The sequence below is a fragment of the Alexandromys fortis genome, unplaced genomic scaffold, assembly GCF_014885135.2.
Source record: "Alexandromys fortis isolate MF-2015 unplaced genomic scaffold, M_Fortis_MF-2015_v1.1 scaffold_97, whole genome shotgun sequence".
NCBI classification, from domain to species: Eukaryota; Metazoa; Chordata; class Mammalia; order Rodentia; family Cricetidae; genus Alexandromys; species Alexandromys fortis.
In genome coordinates this window covers 4,943,660-4,958,819 of record NW_026067981.1, presented here as the reverse complement: position 1 = coordinate 4,958,819, position 15,160 = coordinate 4,943,660, and the positions used below count along the sequence as shown (strand labels likewise).

The 15,160-nt window shown below is 42.9% G+C and overlaps 1 long non-coding RNA gene across 1 annotated transcript; it reads right to left on the bottom strand.

Moving 5' to 3' along the window:
- Positions 1–6,165: 6,165 nt before the first annotated feature.
- Positions 6,166–15,160, bottom strand: LOC126511336 (uncharacterized). The gene is made up of 3 exons (XR_007594665.1): positions 14,513–15,160; positions 12,036–12,116; positions 6,166–6,793 (listed from the first exon to the last, which is right to left on the bottom strand). It is a non-coding gene; the product is annotated as an uncharacterized lncRNA (long non-coding RNA).

Genomic DNA, 15,160 nt, shown 5'->3' with positions numbered 1-15,160 from the left:
AATCTGGGAGGAGTTAGGGGAAGAAGTAGGGAGTGGATATGATCAAAATACATTATATAAAATGTTTAAAGAATGTGTAAAAAAATAAGCTTTACTTTTAAAAGTCTCAGAGAGACTAGGAATGGAGGAGATATATCTTAATTCAATAAAGGTTATATGTAACAAGGCTACATGGACCATCATGACAAACGCAGAAAAACTCAAAACATATCCACTAACGTCAGGAACAAGATAAGAATGCTTACTCTCCTTATGCCTGTTCCTGTGGTGCCTGGGATTTAGCTAGAGCAACAAGACAAGGGAATAAAAGGAACACCAAGAAGTTAAAGCGTACTTATTTTCATATGACATGATTCTATACATAAGAGACTCCTAAGACTACTGCAGAAAACCTTTGCAGTTGATAAACACCTCCAGCAAAGTAGCAGGTTACAGAATCAACGTACAAAAACCAATAGCATCTTAAAATACCAATGGCAAATTTCTTAGTATTAAGAAAGAAAACAGGGAAGCAATCCCATTCATAATAAAGATACCTTTGAATAGACATAATGAAGGAAGTTAAATATCTTTACAATGAAAATATGCACTGAAGAAAGAGATTAAAGAAGACTTTAGAATCTAGAAAGGCCGTAATGCTCGTAGAATAGCAGGATTGGTGGTGTGAAAATGGCCACCCTCCCAAAGCAATCTACAAATTCAGTGCAATCCCAATCAAAATGAAAATTTGATTCTTCACAGAAATAAAAAAATGAAAAGTTCATATGAAAGCACAAAAGGCCTTGGATAGCCAAATCAATTCTGCACACTGTGAATGCCGCTGCAGTAGTACAATACCTGATTTCTTGTTGCATTGTAGAGACATAGTTATAAGAAAAAGAACACTGTGCAGGCACAGAAATAGAGACATAGGTCAAGGGGATAGAATAGAGACCTCAAGGGTAAGAGCATGTACATCATAACCACCTAACTTTTGATAAAGAAGCCAAAGCTACTCATTAGAAAGAAGACAGCTTTTCTGATAAATGGTACTGGGGAAACGGAATATGTGCACAAGGAAGAATGAAACCTGATTCTTAGCTCCACTCTGCACAAAAATCAACTCCAAATTAACCAAAGACCCAAGGCCCCCAAACTGATATCAGATAAAGGAGAGAGTACCCTTAACCTTGTAGACACAGGGTAGGACTTTTTGAACAAGATGCTAGCTGCTAGGGAAATAAAGACAATGGTTACATGAGAGCTCGTGAGATTGAAAAAGATTGTGAACCATGAAAGAAGCTGTCACTCAAGTGAAGAAACAGCCTATGGAATGGGAGAGCATCTTTGCCAGCTTACTTACAGAGGGTTAGGGTTTAGAATACATAAAAAACTTTAAAAACTGAAGGTCAAGAAAACAAGCAACTTCATTAGTGATGGACTGTGGAACTGAAAGAGAGTTCAAATGGCTAAAAAAACAATGGCTAAAAATACTTTTTAAAGTGTTAAAAGTATATAGCCATCAGGGAAATGCAAATTAAAATTACTTTGATTTTTTTTTAAATCTTACTCAAGTAAGAACAATTATTACCAAAAAAGATGACTCTAAATGCTGGTAAGTGTGTGTGGGAAAGGGGACCTCATGTTCATTGTTGGTGGGAGTGTCAACTGGTACAGCCATTGTGGAAATCAATGGGGAAGTTCCTCAAACAGCTAAAAATAGAACTGCCATATAATCCCGCTATACAATTCCTGAGCATGAGCCCAGAAGACCCTATACCCTACAAAACATGTACCTGCACTTCTGTGTTTGTGTGGCTATGTTTGCAATAGCAAAGAAATAGAACCAGCCTAAGAACCCATCAGTGGACGAATGGATAACGGAAAAGGTGCTACATATACACAATGGAATTTTACTCAGTGGTAAAGAAAGATGAAATTGTGAAATTTGCAGGAAAGGGAATGGATTTGGAAAATATTGTACTGAGTGAGGTAACTCAGACACAGATAAATGCTACATGTTCCCCTTATATGTGTACTCATAACACGAAGTTTTAGAATAGTGTATTTAATTATGAGCAGTAGTAAAAGCCAGAACAGAAAAAGGCCAGTAGAAGACAAGGGTGGGGGGAGGGAACTGGAGATAGTAGAGTACACTGGGCATGAAACTGGAGGGTAAACTCTAGGGCCAAAAAGAACTAAGCAAAAAAGCAGATCGGAGAACATGAAAAACAACAGAGGAGAGAAGGGTAGCCAACATTAGGGGATATACAAAAAGGTATAAAATCAGAACATATACTATTGTCATTCCTTTTGCTTACCCACCAGAACCTGATGGTAAACTGTACTGATGATACTGATGAAGACAATGTGCGGTTTGGTTAAGAGGCACAGAGAAATGAAATTGTAGGTAAACTTGTTCCTTCCCACTGTTTAGCTTTCATACTGCCAGAGGAGCTTCACAGGCTGCTGGGGAGTAAAAGCCATTATCAGTCTTACCTAGCTGTGGATCCTGAGAGCTGCTGTAATGACCCACCAGACATGCCATGCATTCTAGTGTTATAGGGCTAACACTGGTATGGGAGCGACCTGTTCCACAAGAAAGGGATCTGGTCAAGAGCTCACTACTGGAAAGTTTGTAGGTTCCAGTGGGAAACCTACCACTGTTTGTGATAAACGGTGATGCTGCCTTTCAAACGTTTCTATTTACACCGATAGGTTAGTGCCGGTCCCTGTCTTTGCCGTTGGTGCATCTTGCTATGTTGGTCTGCCATTAATGTGGGAAGTTACAACTGGCCAAAGTGCTGAAAATAAGGAAGGGTGAAATGCTCTGACTTAAACGGAACAGCTGCAGCACCCTGTTCAAGGCTCAGGGAACATGATGGAAAAGGAAGCAGAAAGAACATACGAGCCGGGAGATACGCAGGGACAAAGAAAGGAATCACGCTCTGGAATGACATAGTCAGGGCGCTCACACTCTCATTGCAGCTGTGGCTCCCTGCACGAGACCCACCCAAGACTGGACCCATCAGCATTTCTTCTTGGATGGGGGAGGGGTTATGGGAGCATCACCCCTTCCTGAGGGACTAATGGAAGTTAACAGTTGTTCAGAGAGGAGAGTCTTATTTTTATTTTTTCCCAGTGGTATAGCTATTGATGTATTGCCCTTGCTCTACTGATGGATGCCCTTGCCACCCACACTCATGCTAGAAACTCAAGCTAAATGATTCTCTCTCTCTCTCTCTCTCTCTCTCTCTCTCTCTCTCTCTCTCTCTCTCTCTCACACACACACACACACACACACACACACACACACACACACACACACACCATGAAAGTAAAGGGATTCCCTGAGAAGAAGAGTTTCAGTGGGAGGTGGTGAGAGATGAGGTTGGAGATTGCAGTGAGATGACAATCTATAAATCTGTGAGACCCTGGACGGTTGTTAAAACTTACGCATGCTGCTGACACCAAGAGTGGGTGCACAGGATGTGACACCTCCACCTCACCCTATCTTATGCCATATTTCTTCCTTCCAGATCGTCCCAGAGGCAAAACAAGTCTCCCTTTGGTGATATCCAACCTAAGGATGAGGAAACTTCAATCCCCATTGGTACCCATGGTTCAACTATTGGTTTCTCAGTTTGGAGGTAGCCTACAAGCTGATGTCAACGATTTCCACAGTCTCTCTCTCCAGTCCTTCAGACTTTAAACTGGCTAAATATAGGTACTCAGCTGTTGGTATTTACAAGACAGGGTTGGCTCTATTATAATTAACCAAGGTGTCTGCCATAACTGGAGGTCATGTTTACAATCTACCCATTCTGTCTTCAGTCTTGAGATCTAACTACCAGTTCTCTGAGCAGTAGGAAAGGTCCTGGTTACAACCGAGTTGCTATCCTCAGCTCTGTGTTAAAACTGGCGCCGAAAGGAGGAAGATGAGGTGCAATGGGGGCAGAGGGGGTCCAATTCTGACCTTTCCTGGGATGGCTGACTGTCATATCTCAGAAACCTGGAGTGTTTTCAGGAAGCAGTTTCATTTGATCACTGGCCACCAGTTTCGACCACAGGAGTTGGGGGTGGAGCTTGTGGATGTGGTGTCTTGAGGGGAGACTTTGCCATCCGCCGCAGGTATAGCCAGTAGGACTTCTTTTCTAAGCATCTCTGGAAAGGCCTTACAACTCAGGCAGTTTGTGAAGCCTGACCTTGCGGCTGAACAACATCGTGCAGCGTTGCTTTGCCAGCCCTCGCCTGGGTTCAGCGCCACAGCAGGATGCCTGGGAGAAATGCTATGCCCAGGCATTCGGAGAAGCCGCTTCTTTTTATTTCAGATTCTGTTTGTACCTTCTAAGGGCAGCAGCCTCAAGGTACTGTCCACCATCTCCTTCTTCTAGAAAAATGTGGAATAAAAATTGTGACTGTCACTCTAAAGGTGACTAATGGCATGCATATATATTATAGGCATATATAATTATATATAATTTATTCAGTGTTCAGTGTTAGCGTTGTTGAAATTGCTTTACATATATAAATGTACTCACTTCAGAGCAACCACTTCAGGGGTACAGCCTATTTTCCTCCTATTCTATAGACAAGGAAACGGAGACCCTTGGTCAGCTTTTCATGGCAGACAAGGAGAGGATCTAGGGTTGGGGTGGAAGCCATCTGATTCCACAGCACCCACATTCAGCAGCTCTCACGCTTTGTCATCGTCTTATACTCCTGTCGCAGAAGCAGTTGGCTTTTTTCTAGAGCTAAGGTGTCCACAAAGAGTCTATTCAGACCAAACATCTTAAGAAAAGCCTGTGTATAGACTGGAACTTAAGGATAAATAGAAAGAAGTCTCCTTCACTTTATAATCATAAGGTTCCTTGTAGCAGAATGTTCCCTTGCAAGTACCCTGAAAATATGATTTAATTTACCATAATCTAATGCACCGGTAGCTTTTTTTAGAAAGCGTCTTAATATCAATTACTTTCCCTGTTGCTGTTGCAAAATATCTGATAAGAGAAAGTTAATAAAGGGAGGGTTTATTTTGGATCACAGTTTGCAAAGACAGTTCATTATGGTGGCAGCGGGGTCATGGCAGAAAATCTTGGGGTGGCTGGTCACACTGTGCCCACAGTCAGGACGCAGAGAGATGGATGCTGTGGTTTGCCCAGCCTTCTTCTTTTTCATGCAGCCTAGGACTTCAGCCCGCTTAGTCATGCCACCCATATTTAGGGTAGGTCACACCTCTATCAGTTCAGTCTACAGGCTGCCCCATAGATGTGCCCAGAGGTTTGCCCCCAAGGTGATTCCTGTCAAATTGTCAAGCAATATTAACTATCATAGCTATCTTAGGGAGGGGTTCTCTGTCTCCCCAAAATGAGGAAACATTGAAGTGAGGTCTGAAAACCTCACTGAAAAAGTTGCTGTGGGAACCAGAAAGGGGAATCAGATTAAAAATAACCCGAACCTCATTAGTAGTGAATATATTTAAGAATTTTCCAATACTTAAAGAAGACAAGAGGGGATATTTAAATACACTCGGGGCTTTGTTGTTGTTGTTTTGGTTTTTGTTGTTTGTTTGTTTTTACCATAACAATCCCAGAGTCTGACGTTGTCTGGTTCTTGTAAAACCCAGTCGCTGTTCTAATAGCCCGTGTCAGCGGGGCTGGCATTTTGTGAAATGAATTAGTTCAAATGCAGGGCCAGGTCACCCAACCTCACCTTCCAGATTTCCTTCAGTTCTTTTACCACGGCTTAGGAACAGGACATAGAGACACCAAGAGATCGGAAATCCAAGAAGCACCTTTGACAGTTGTGGGTTTAGAACTCTGGCCCACAGGGCCCATTTGTTGGGGGGTATATTTAGTCAAAAACTCATAACAGGATCAAAACTAGGGAGAAATGAGCATGCAGATACATTGAAAAAAAAAAAAAAAGAAAAAAAGAAACAGTCTAGAGTTGCAGTGAGGGGTGGGGCCAGATTCCAGAGAGCACTGGGACACTTTTTAGTCAGCGGTGTTAAACGTCACTGTTGCTTAGCATGGAAGCCTGGGGAGCACAGCTTCCTTCTGCGAAGAGAAAAGGCAACAGATCTCTCCATGCAACACTGGCCCGTGATGCAGGCAGAGTCATGCATATCTGCCCGCTGGATTCTGGGATTTGAGCCCAGTCCTGCCACTTGCTAGCTTTACAATCCTAAACTTTCCTAACTTCTCCTAGGTTGTTGATAAACTGTGAATAGCCCATTAGACGTGCTGGGAGGATTTAATATGTTTACAGCTGCAAGTATAATTCTAAGACACTGTACAAACAGGTAGCTGTTAGGATAGTCATTAAAATAAAATCACAGAGGCCTTGCCTTTGAAAGCTTCTAGTACCAGCATGGATCTTTCTCTGCTCATTGTTTTGGAATCATCTCTCTGATAGCAAAAGTGCTGATGGCCCCCTTCCAGTCCAGCTCTAAGACGCAAGACTCCTTGATGGTGCTTCTCTTGAGGCTTCAAGGTGAAGACAAATTCTTCCTGGCTAGACTCCGTTGCTCAGGACTTTGGCACCCTCTAGTGCACGATGTCTGTTGCTGCTTCCCACTTCCCTCCCTACCCGGCACAGCTTCCTGAAAACTCTACAGCTCTGGTTATAGTAAGTCTCTTAAAAACAATTGCCAGGGCTCCGTGGGTATTGGCTCTCCCTGACTTGGCCAGCAGTAGCAATGGCAGACAAGCACCGTTGAGGCCTTTCTGCAGCTGGAAACGTGAACAGGAAACACTGTGGTCATGTTCCAGCATGTGGCAGGGATGGCAATGGTCAGACCTCTGGAAGACAGCTGTAAGGGAAAAAAAGTCCAGAAAGAGTTCAAATAAAGAGGTGCATGCGTTTAACATGGGAGACATGAGTGAAGGGCACTGTGGGTCTCAGGCCTATGTCTTTAAAGGTTACCTGCTATAACGTACCATCTCGTGTCAGTTCTAAGATGCAGAATGTTTATTCACGTTTTTCATTTTTCTGGACTTGAATCCTTACACATAACAGTATGTTTTGTAATTTGATCTGTGCTGATTTTAAGTTTCTTTAGTGTTATGCAATAATATTTAAATTCACTTTATAATCGCTGACATATTGGTGTCTATAATGAGGAAGTCTGGTAGTATAAATTATTTTTTTTTGTCCAAATCCTTTAGACCAACCAATTTGTTCCCAAATATGCTGGGCAGAGCTTTATTTTCTAAGTAAAAGCCAGGAGCGACAGCAGGCACCTGGAGCTTCAGTGCCAGGGAGTTGAGGAAGACAGAGACAGGTGAACTCCTGGAGCTCACTGACTGTCCAGCCTACCCAACCAGTAAGCTCCTGGTTCAGTGAGAGATTCTGTCTAAAAAGAAAATGAAGTGAAAAGGGGCAGGGGAGGTGACTCAGTGGGTAAAGGCACTTGCCACTTGCCACTTGCCACAAAGACTGGTGATCTGAGTTTGATCCCCAGAACTCACATGGTAGGAGAGAATTGAGACTCTTGCAAGCTGTCCTCTGACCTCTGTGGTGGTCTGAGTAGGTATGGATCCCATGGACTTGTGTGCTTGAATGCATGGCCCATAGGGAGAGGCACTACTAGGATTTGTGGCCTTGTTGGAGAAGAGGTGGCTTTGTTGGAGGAAGTGTGTCACCATGGAGGCTGGCTTTGGGGTCTCACAAATATGCTTAAGCTAGGCCCAATGAGAGAGTTCACTTTCTGTGACCCGTGGATCAAGATGTAGAACGCTCAGCAGCCTCTCCAGCACCATGTCTGCTTGCATGTGGCCTTGCTTCCCTCCGTGATGATATCGAACTAAACCTCTAAAACTGTAAGCCAGCCCCAATTACATGCTTTCTTTTATTACAGTTTCTGTGGTCATGGTGTCACTTCACAGCAATAGAAACCCTAACTAAGACAGATAAACAAACAAATGAAATAACTGGAGAAAGAGAGCGGAAGACACTTGATCTTCTTTTTCTTTTGCCCGTCTTCCACACAGCCACACTTAGGTACACATAGACGAAAGCAACTGCCACACTTGGGTGCCCCCACACACAACACATTCACATTTACAAAATGATAAATGAATTATTGCAAGTTAATAAGGAATAAAAGAGTCAACTCAATAGTCACTTGTATAGAAAACAAAGCAAACACCTGATAAGACCATAGCCTCAGGAATGGCTGAGATGGAAGATGCCAGTGAGGGGCTACAGAATAACTTCAGCTCTCTCTGGTGTAAAGCTGGATGGTAAAGCTCTACGTAGGTTTTCTGCCTCCTCAAAGACCCAGTAGTGTTTCTTCATTAAACATATACCAGAAATACATGGGTTTTTTTTAGTATCTTTTTTTCATTTCATTTTTTTAAAAAAGAAAACAAACTATCTTCTTTCATTTTACATACCAATCCTAGTTCCCACTACCTCCCCTCCTCCCATCTCCTCCATTATCCCCACCCCCCACTCCACCCCCATCTGTTCCTCAGAGAGGGTAAGGCACACTGCTTTGGGGAAGGTCCAAGGCCCTCCCTTATATATCTAGGCTGAGCAAGATATTCATCCAAAGAGAATGGGTTCCCATAAAGCCAGTACAAGCAGTAGGGATAAATCCTGGTGCCACTTAGTGGCCCCACAGTCTGCTCCAGTCATACAGCTGTCACCGCATTTCCCATCAGCAATGGATGAGAGTTTCCCTTACTCCACATCCTCTCCAGCATAAGCTATTATTGGTGTTTTTGATATTAGCCACTCTGACAGATATAAGATGGTTTCTCAAAGTTGTTTTGATTTGCATTTCTCTGATGGCTAAGGATGTTCAACATTTCCTTAAGAGTCTTTTGACCATTTGAGATTCTTCTGTTGAGAATTCTCTGTTTAGCTCTGTACCCCACTTCTTAATTGGATTATTTGGAATTTTGATGTCTAATTTCTTGAGTTCCTTATATATTTTGGAGATCAATCTTCTGTCTGATGTGGGGTTGGTGAAGATCTTTTCCCATTCAGTAGGCTGCCTTTTTCTCTTATTGGCTATGTCCTTTGCTTTACAGAAATTTCTCAGTTTCAGGAGGTCCAATTTACTTATTGTTGCTCTCAATGTATGTGCTACTGGTTTTATATTTAGGAAGTGGTCTATTGTACCCATGCATTGAAGGCTACTTCTCACTTTCTCTTCTATCAGGTCAGTGTGGTAAGAATTATATTGAGGTCTTCATTCTATTTGGACTTGAATTTTGTGCATGAGGAAACATATGGATCTATTTGCATTTTTTCTACATGTTGACATCCAGTTATGCCAGCACCATTTGTTGAAGATGCTTTCTTTTTTCCATTGTATAATTTTAGTTTCTTTGTCAAAAGTCAGGTGTTCATAGATGTGTAAATTAATATCTAGGTCTTCAATTAGATTCCATTGGCCAACCTGTCTGTTTTTATGCCAATTCCAAGCTGTTTTCATTACTGTAGCTCTATAATAGAGCTTGATGTCAGAGATGGTGGTGTCTCTGAATGTTCCTTTATTATACAGGATTGTTTTGGCTGTGCTGGCTCTTTTTTTTTCTTTTCCATATGAAGCTGAGTATTGTTCTTTCGAGGTCTGTGAAGAATTGTGTTGGGATTTTGATGGGGATTGCATTGAATCTGTAGATTGTTTTTGGTAGGATTAACATTTTTATTATGTTGATCCTACCTACCCAAGAGCATGGGAGATCTTTCCATTCAGAAATACATGTTTCTACAAAAAATGTTTATGAATAGTCACAGAAGCACCATGTAGTAAGAGACAAAAGAATGACAATTTGCTAATGCTCCACCATTATTTGAATGAGAATTTGCACTTTTAGAATGATACCACAAATGCAGCAGTGAACTAAATAAGCAACAACTGCATGAAACCAAGAAGATCGTAAGTTTGACATTGAAAGAAGTCAGACGCAAAGATAAATGTACAGGAAGCACATTATCTATCAAAATTAATTCATGCCACTATAACTGAGAAGTTCACAACACTGGAGCAAAGTATTTGCATCTGGGTGCTGGTCATGTTCTATTTTTTAATCTAGATATGGGTTGCATAGATATTATCATCCTACTAAAATATATTGGTTGCTAAGTACATCATTCAGTTGTTGGAGTGCTTGCCTGGCATATGTGAGGCCCTGGGCTCAGTCACCAGTGTAAGAGACAGGGGGTGAAGCTGGAATTTGGGAAGCTCACAGGTCACATAAGAAAGGTAGAGGCTAGATTCCATTAATCTTCATCATATGAAGAGACCTAAGACATGGGTGAATGTGTCCATGTGTGTCTAAGTATATGTGGGGGGGGGAGGGATCATACAAAGGGAAAAAGATAGATGGAGAGAGATACTTAGGCTTGTCACTGAGCCCGAATTTTTCTCTTCCTTTCTTAGGCCCCCTTGGGTTTCTCAGGACCCTGGAGCACCACACAAAGGGCTTACTCTTGTTGTCATCGACATATGCAAATAGGAGAAAGCTTTCCCCCAGCATCCTAAATGTGTTAATAACTCTGGCTTGTGCACACAGTTTATTTTTATCAGCATCTGAAGCTTGGTACGCTAGATGTTGGTGACAGCGTGCTGACAGCTGAGTTTTTTCCAGTCTTGGGTATGAGTGGGGGAGGGGGGCAGCCCAGAGACTGTATCCCTTGGTGATGGCTGCTGCTGGGGAAGTCTCTCTCCTGACTTCTGCTGTCTCCTCTTTTTCAGAAGCCCAGCTCAGATGCCCATAGCTATGTACTGATTGCTATTCTCCATCCATGAGTGCTTTTTCCCCCCTAACTCTGATATTTACATTCTATAGAATGTTGTATACAGGACAGTAGTGATCTAAAGCCGCAAAGCTGGGGTTCAGTTTTGGAGAGCAGAACCCCTGAGCTTTCCCGCAGAAGCTTACATCCTCCAGAGTCACAGATAACTCATGTTTTCCCAACTGTCCTGGGCATCCCCGCACTTCTGTTTACGTTGTCATCACAGACTGGTCCAGTGGTATGATGTCACAAGTTTATTTCTATAAAGTGTGTTTTGAGATGTTTCTTCCAGTTCATTTTTAAGGATCCAAGTTCAAGGCCAGGTGGATCCCAGGTACTTTGCAGCTATTGCCATGTGGATTTCAGAACAAAGTAAGCGATTGGCAGCTCCATGTTCTTGGAGTTTTATACGAGCAGCTATCTATTTCCTTAGTTATTTTTAAGATGAGTAGTATAGTAGAGCACATTTCTTCTAAAGAGCCCAGGATCACACAACTATGAATAATAATTACTAAACATTTCTTCCTCTATGAAGCCTCATCCTTAAATGCATGCGACTTGGGAAAGATATCACATAGGCCCCGTTGTATCCCCAGTTCTTCCTGAGAGCTCTTACTACTCGCTGCAGTTCAGTCTCCTTGTCAGCTAGCCTGGATGCACACCTCTGTGTTGATCTGTGTTTCCTGAGACGTTAGACTAAGGCTGGGAGAGCCATCTTGAATGTGGGTGACAGTAGCCTGCGGCTTGGGTCTCCAGATGCATGAAAAGGAAAAGCAAAGCGCCACCATTCTCTCCTCCTTTTCCTGTTCTGCCCAGATGTGAGAAACTCTAACCACACCCCTGGAACCGTGGACTCTGCCAGACCTTCCCCACCAGGAAGTGTTCAGCCCTTCTTAACCGAGTCAGGATAAAGCTCTCCCTTCTTTGCATTTGTCAGATGTTTTGTATCAGTGATGGAAAAGCAACCCCTGGACCCGCCTCTCAGCCTGAACTCCAGGCTCCTCATGGATTTCTATAGCAGCACATTGTGCCTCTTGAGTTCTGACTGTATGCCTGAGAGCTGTGGGACTTTTCAATGGAGTCAGTTCAGTACTGCCCATGTACTTTGTCTGCCAATCCTGTGTGTTTTGAAACACATTATGCAAACAGAATCCTTGACCATTAGCTTGGACCAACATTAAAAGGACACAAATAGGGCAAACACTGGCTTAGGTAATAGGGTCTGTGATTTGGGGTCAGTCACTTTGTGCAATTGGGCTTCAACAACCCTTGTTAAAAGTGGAAAATTCTGTATACTTTACCTGAGTTATCTTGGGATCACATTAGGCATGTAGTCTTCCCGCCAAGTTCCAGCTCCACCATGGGCTTCTGTCCTGTCAGTTCTTAGGAAAAGAGGTATTAGAGTTAAGAGAAAGGAGAGCAATAGGAGATTCTAACGTGAGTTTTCTATTTCTTTTAGGCCCATTCATCATTAAAGATAGCAGTTTAATTCTAAACATCATAGACCCAGAGGAAATGAAAAGAGGGACATTCTCTCTTGATTTTTAATTTTGCTTCAAGAGCAGAGACTTGATTACCTCATACTAATGGGGACCCAAGAGCCCATAGTCTCAGAATCACATGCTTTGTTTGTCAGTCCAAACTCCATTGACACAAAACTCATGGTCTCCATGATCAGAGAGGCTCAAAATGAAGCTGATACGATGTGAACAGTAGACAATAGTATTGGGAACTTTTGGGGTCATGAATTTCCTGTCTCAGGATGCTGAGGGCTGTTGTGATGTAACATTTATTTTAATGGCCCCAGAAATGCATGGAGCAACAGTGCAGCAAATTAACACCATCTTCCTGTCTGCCTCCAACTGTAAGAGGCAATTCGATTTGCTGTTTATAATTATTTTGTAAACCAGTTTGCAGAAGTGTAGCAATTATTGAGTATACAGATAACACATATATCTTAAAAGAGATTTTGACTTTTAAAAAAGATCAACATAGTCCACTTGGCAACATAAGTGAGAGGAAGGAGGAATATGTGACTGTCTATGATTTTATTATTTCTTTACTTTCATGAGTGTGTGACAGGGGAGTGGATGAGAGAAAGAGTGAGATTCTGGGGTTGGAGAGATGGATCAGTGGGCAAAGTGCTTGACACACACGTATGAGGACCAGAGTTCAGTTCTGAAGTTCTCATGTAAAACTTGGTGGGCATGGCCAGTATGGAGGCAGAGAGAGGCAATCGCTAGGTCAATCAGCATGGCCAGCAAGCCAGAATAGTGGGCTCTGAGTTTATCCAGAGATGTTGCCTCAATATATAGCGGGGAGAACGCTAGGAAGACACCAGACATCAATTGGTATCAAAGTTTGACTTGTACACACATGAGGACTCCCCTGTGCATAACATACATTCTGTCCATACATATGGGAATCACACACACACACACACACGAGAGAGAGAGAGAGAGAGAGAGAGAGAGAGAGAGAGAGAGAGAGAGAGAGAGAGAGAGCTGTTATATATGTCTCACAGGAAGTCGGTGAAGTATGTTATCCTTTTATTCACGGTGGATTCTATTTGACCTTCCAAAATCTTAGATTAATTGAAGTCTGTCCCAGAGCAACCTCTTACAGAAAGCTCTGAAAACTGATTGGTTGAACCTTTCAGTCTCTACCTACCTCTCTCCCCTGTCACATACTGAGATGGTCACCTTCAGGGCGCCACCTTGCATTCCTGAGACTTCTTTTTGAGGAGCTTGCTCTGTAGAATTACCTGGGATTGCAGCTACATTTGCTCTAGTAGTGATTATCCCTTTGTCATGTAAAGCCTCTGAGACCTGAAGGGCTGTTTGTTATAGCAGCATGACTGTAATGGTCAGCACAACTGTCATAACAAAGGAACATTGACTGGGAGTTTTAAACAACAGAATTTTCCACCAGAGGCTGGGCGGTTCTAGACCAATCTGTTAGGCAGGTCAGTTGCTGACACATGGCCACCTTTTCACTGTGCCCTCCTGAAATCCTTCCTCTCAGAGCGCCAACACAACCAGAGAACCACCTTTTCACTGTGCCCTCCTGAAATCCTTCCTCTCAGAGCGCCAACACAACCAGAGAACCACATGCCTTCTCCAACCCAACCATCTGAACTGAGAAACCTAGAGCTCACTTTGGAGTAGAGCTTCACAGCAAACGCTTGGCTTATCTTGACTAATGCAGCAACTATTTTAAGATTTCTAAAAGCATATATTCTTGCTCATTTACTGGGGCTTACGACAAAAACTGATACCAGTTTTATCTCCTTGAATGCCACTGTCTTCATCACTTTACCGTAAATGACCTCACTGCAAATTCTAGAATTATGCCCAGAGAAGCAGGTCCTTGACTCTTAAGGCTGCTAACAGCCCTCAGAACCCACTCTCTGGATCTTCCTTTCATTTGCTCTTATATCTCATTTATATTCTGCTCTGAGAGGAGAAGACAGGGCAGGCACGCCAACCATCTCTCGCGCTAATCTCCTGCTCCCCGTAAGAACCTGGATGGGAAAGGTGGGCTATACGGTATCCTAGAGAGCAGAGTGCCCCACATTTCTCTCCTCTCCTCTCCTCTCCTCTCCTCTCCTTTCCTCTCCTTTCTCACTTCTCCCAGGCAACAAGGATACACTAAGAAAAACTGACAACTGAAAGGGAAGAAAGAAAAAAATGCATGCGTCTTTCTATTATGTATAAGTATTTACTAACACCGTATTCTTCACTAGGTGATGAGGTATAGGAGGAGAAGGGTGGCTTACTTTCTCATATGCATCCCTTGTGCCTAGCACAGAGAATAAATGAGAGCTGTCTTCATCCTTCAGAGTAGAGTTGAGTCTGGACTGGGAAGCTGTATGTGACTTCCGAATTTCATGTCCCCGACGGTACATCCTTCAGACGTCTTCACAGCTCTGCCCAGCTGTTGCACCTGCATTCCCCTGCTAAAATGAATAAGTCATAAGAGCAGAACAGCAGTTGTCTCAGTCCACCTTTCCTGTTGCTATGACTATTTCCCCAGCTGGCAGAGCAGAGCCGAGCCCCGCGTTGTTTACTTTTGTCTGTCTCTCCACCTTTCTCATCACCGTCAATGGTGCCTCTGTCATTGGCTCTAGAAAGTGTCTGTTACCCATTTGTTGTGTCCGGGTGAGGTTCCTCTCCTTTCTTCTCCTTTTTCGGTTTCTTAGGAATAGAGCCTGTGGACCTCTGCCTTTTTTCTACATGAATTTTTATTGTGTCTACCAACAGCATCTTTGATCTGTTTGCCAGCCTTTCATCTGAGGCTGTCTGCACGAGCCTAGTACAGGAAGACCTCGGCAAATATTCTGTGTTGATAAATGGATAATGAGACACACAGGAGACAAGGAACTTGCCCACTGTCTCACAGCGGTAAATGGAAGCTGAACTGCTTG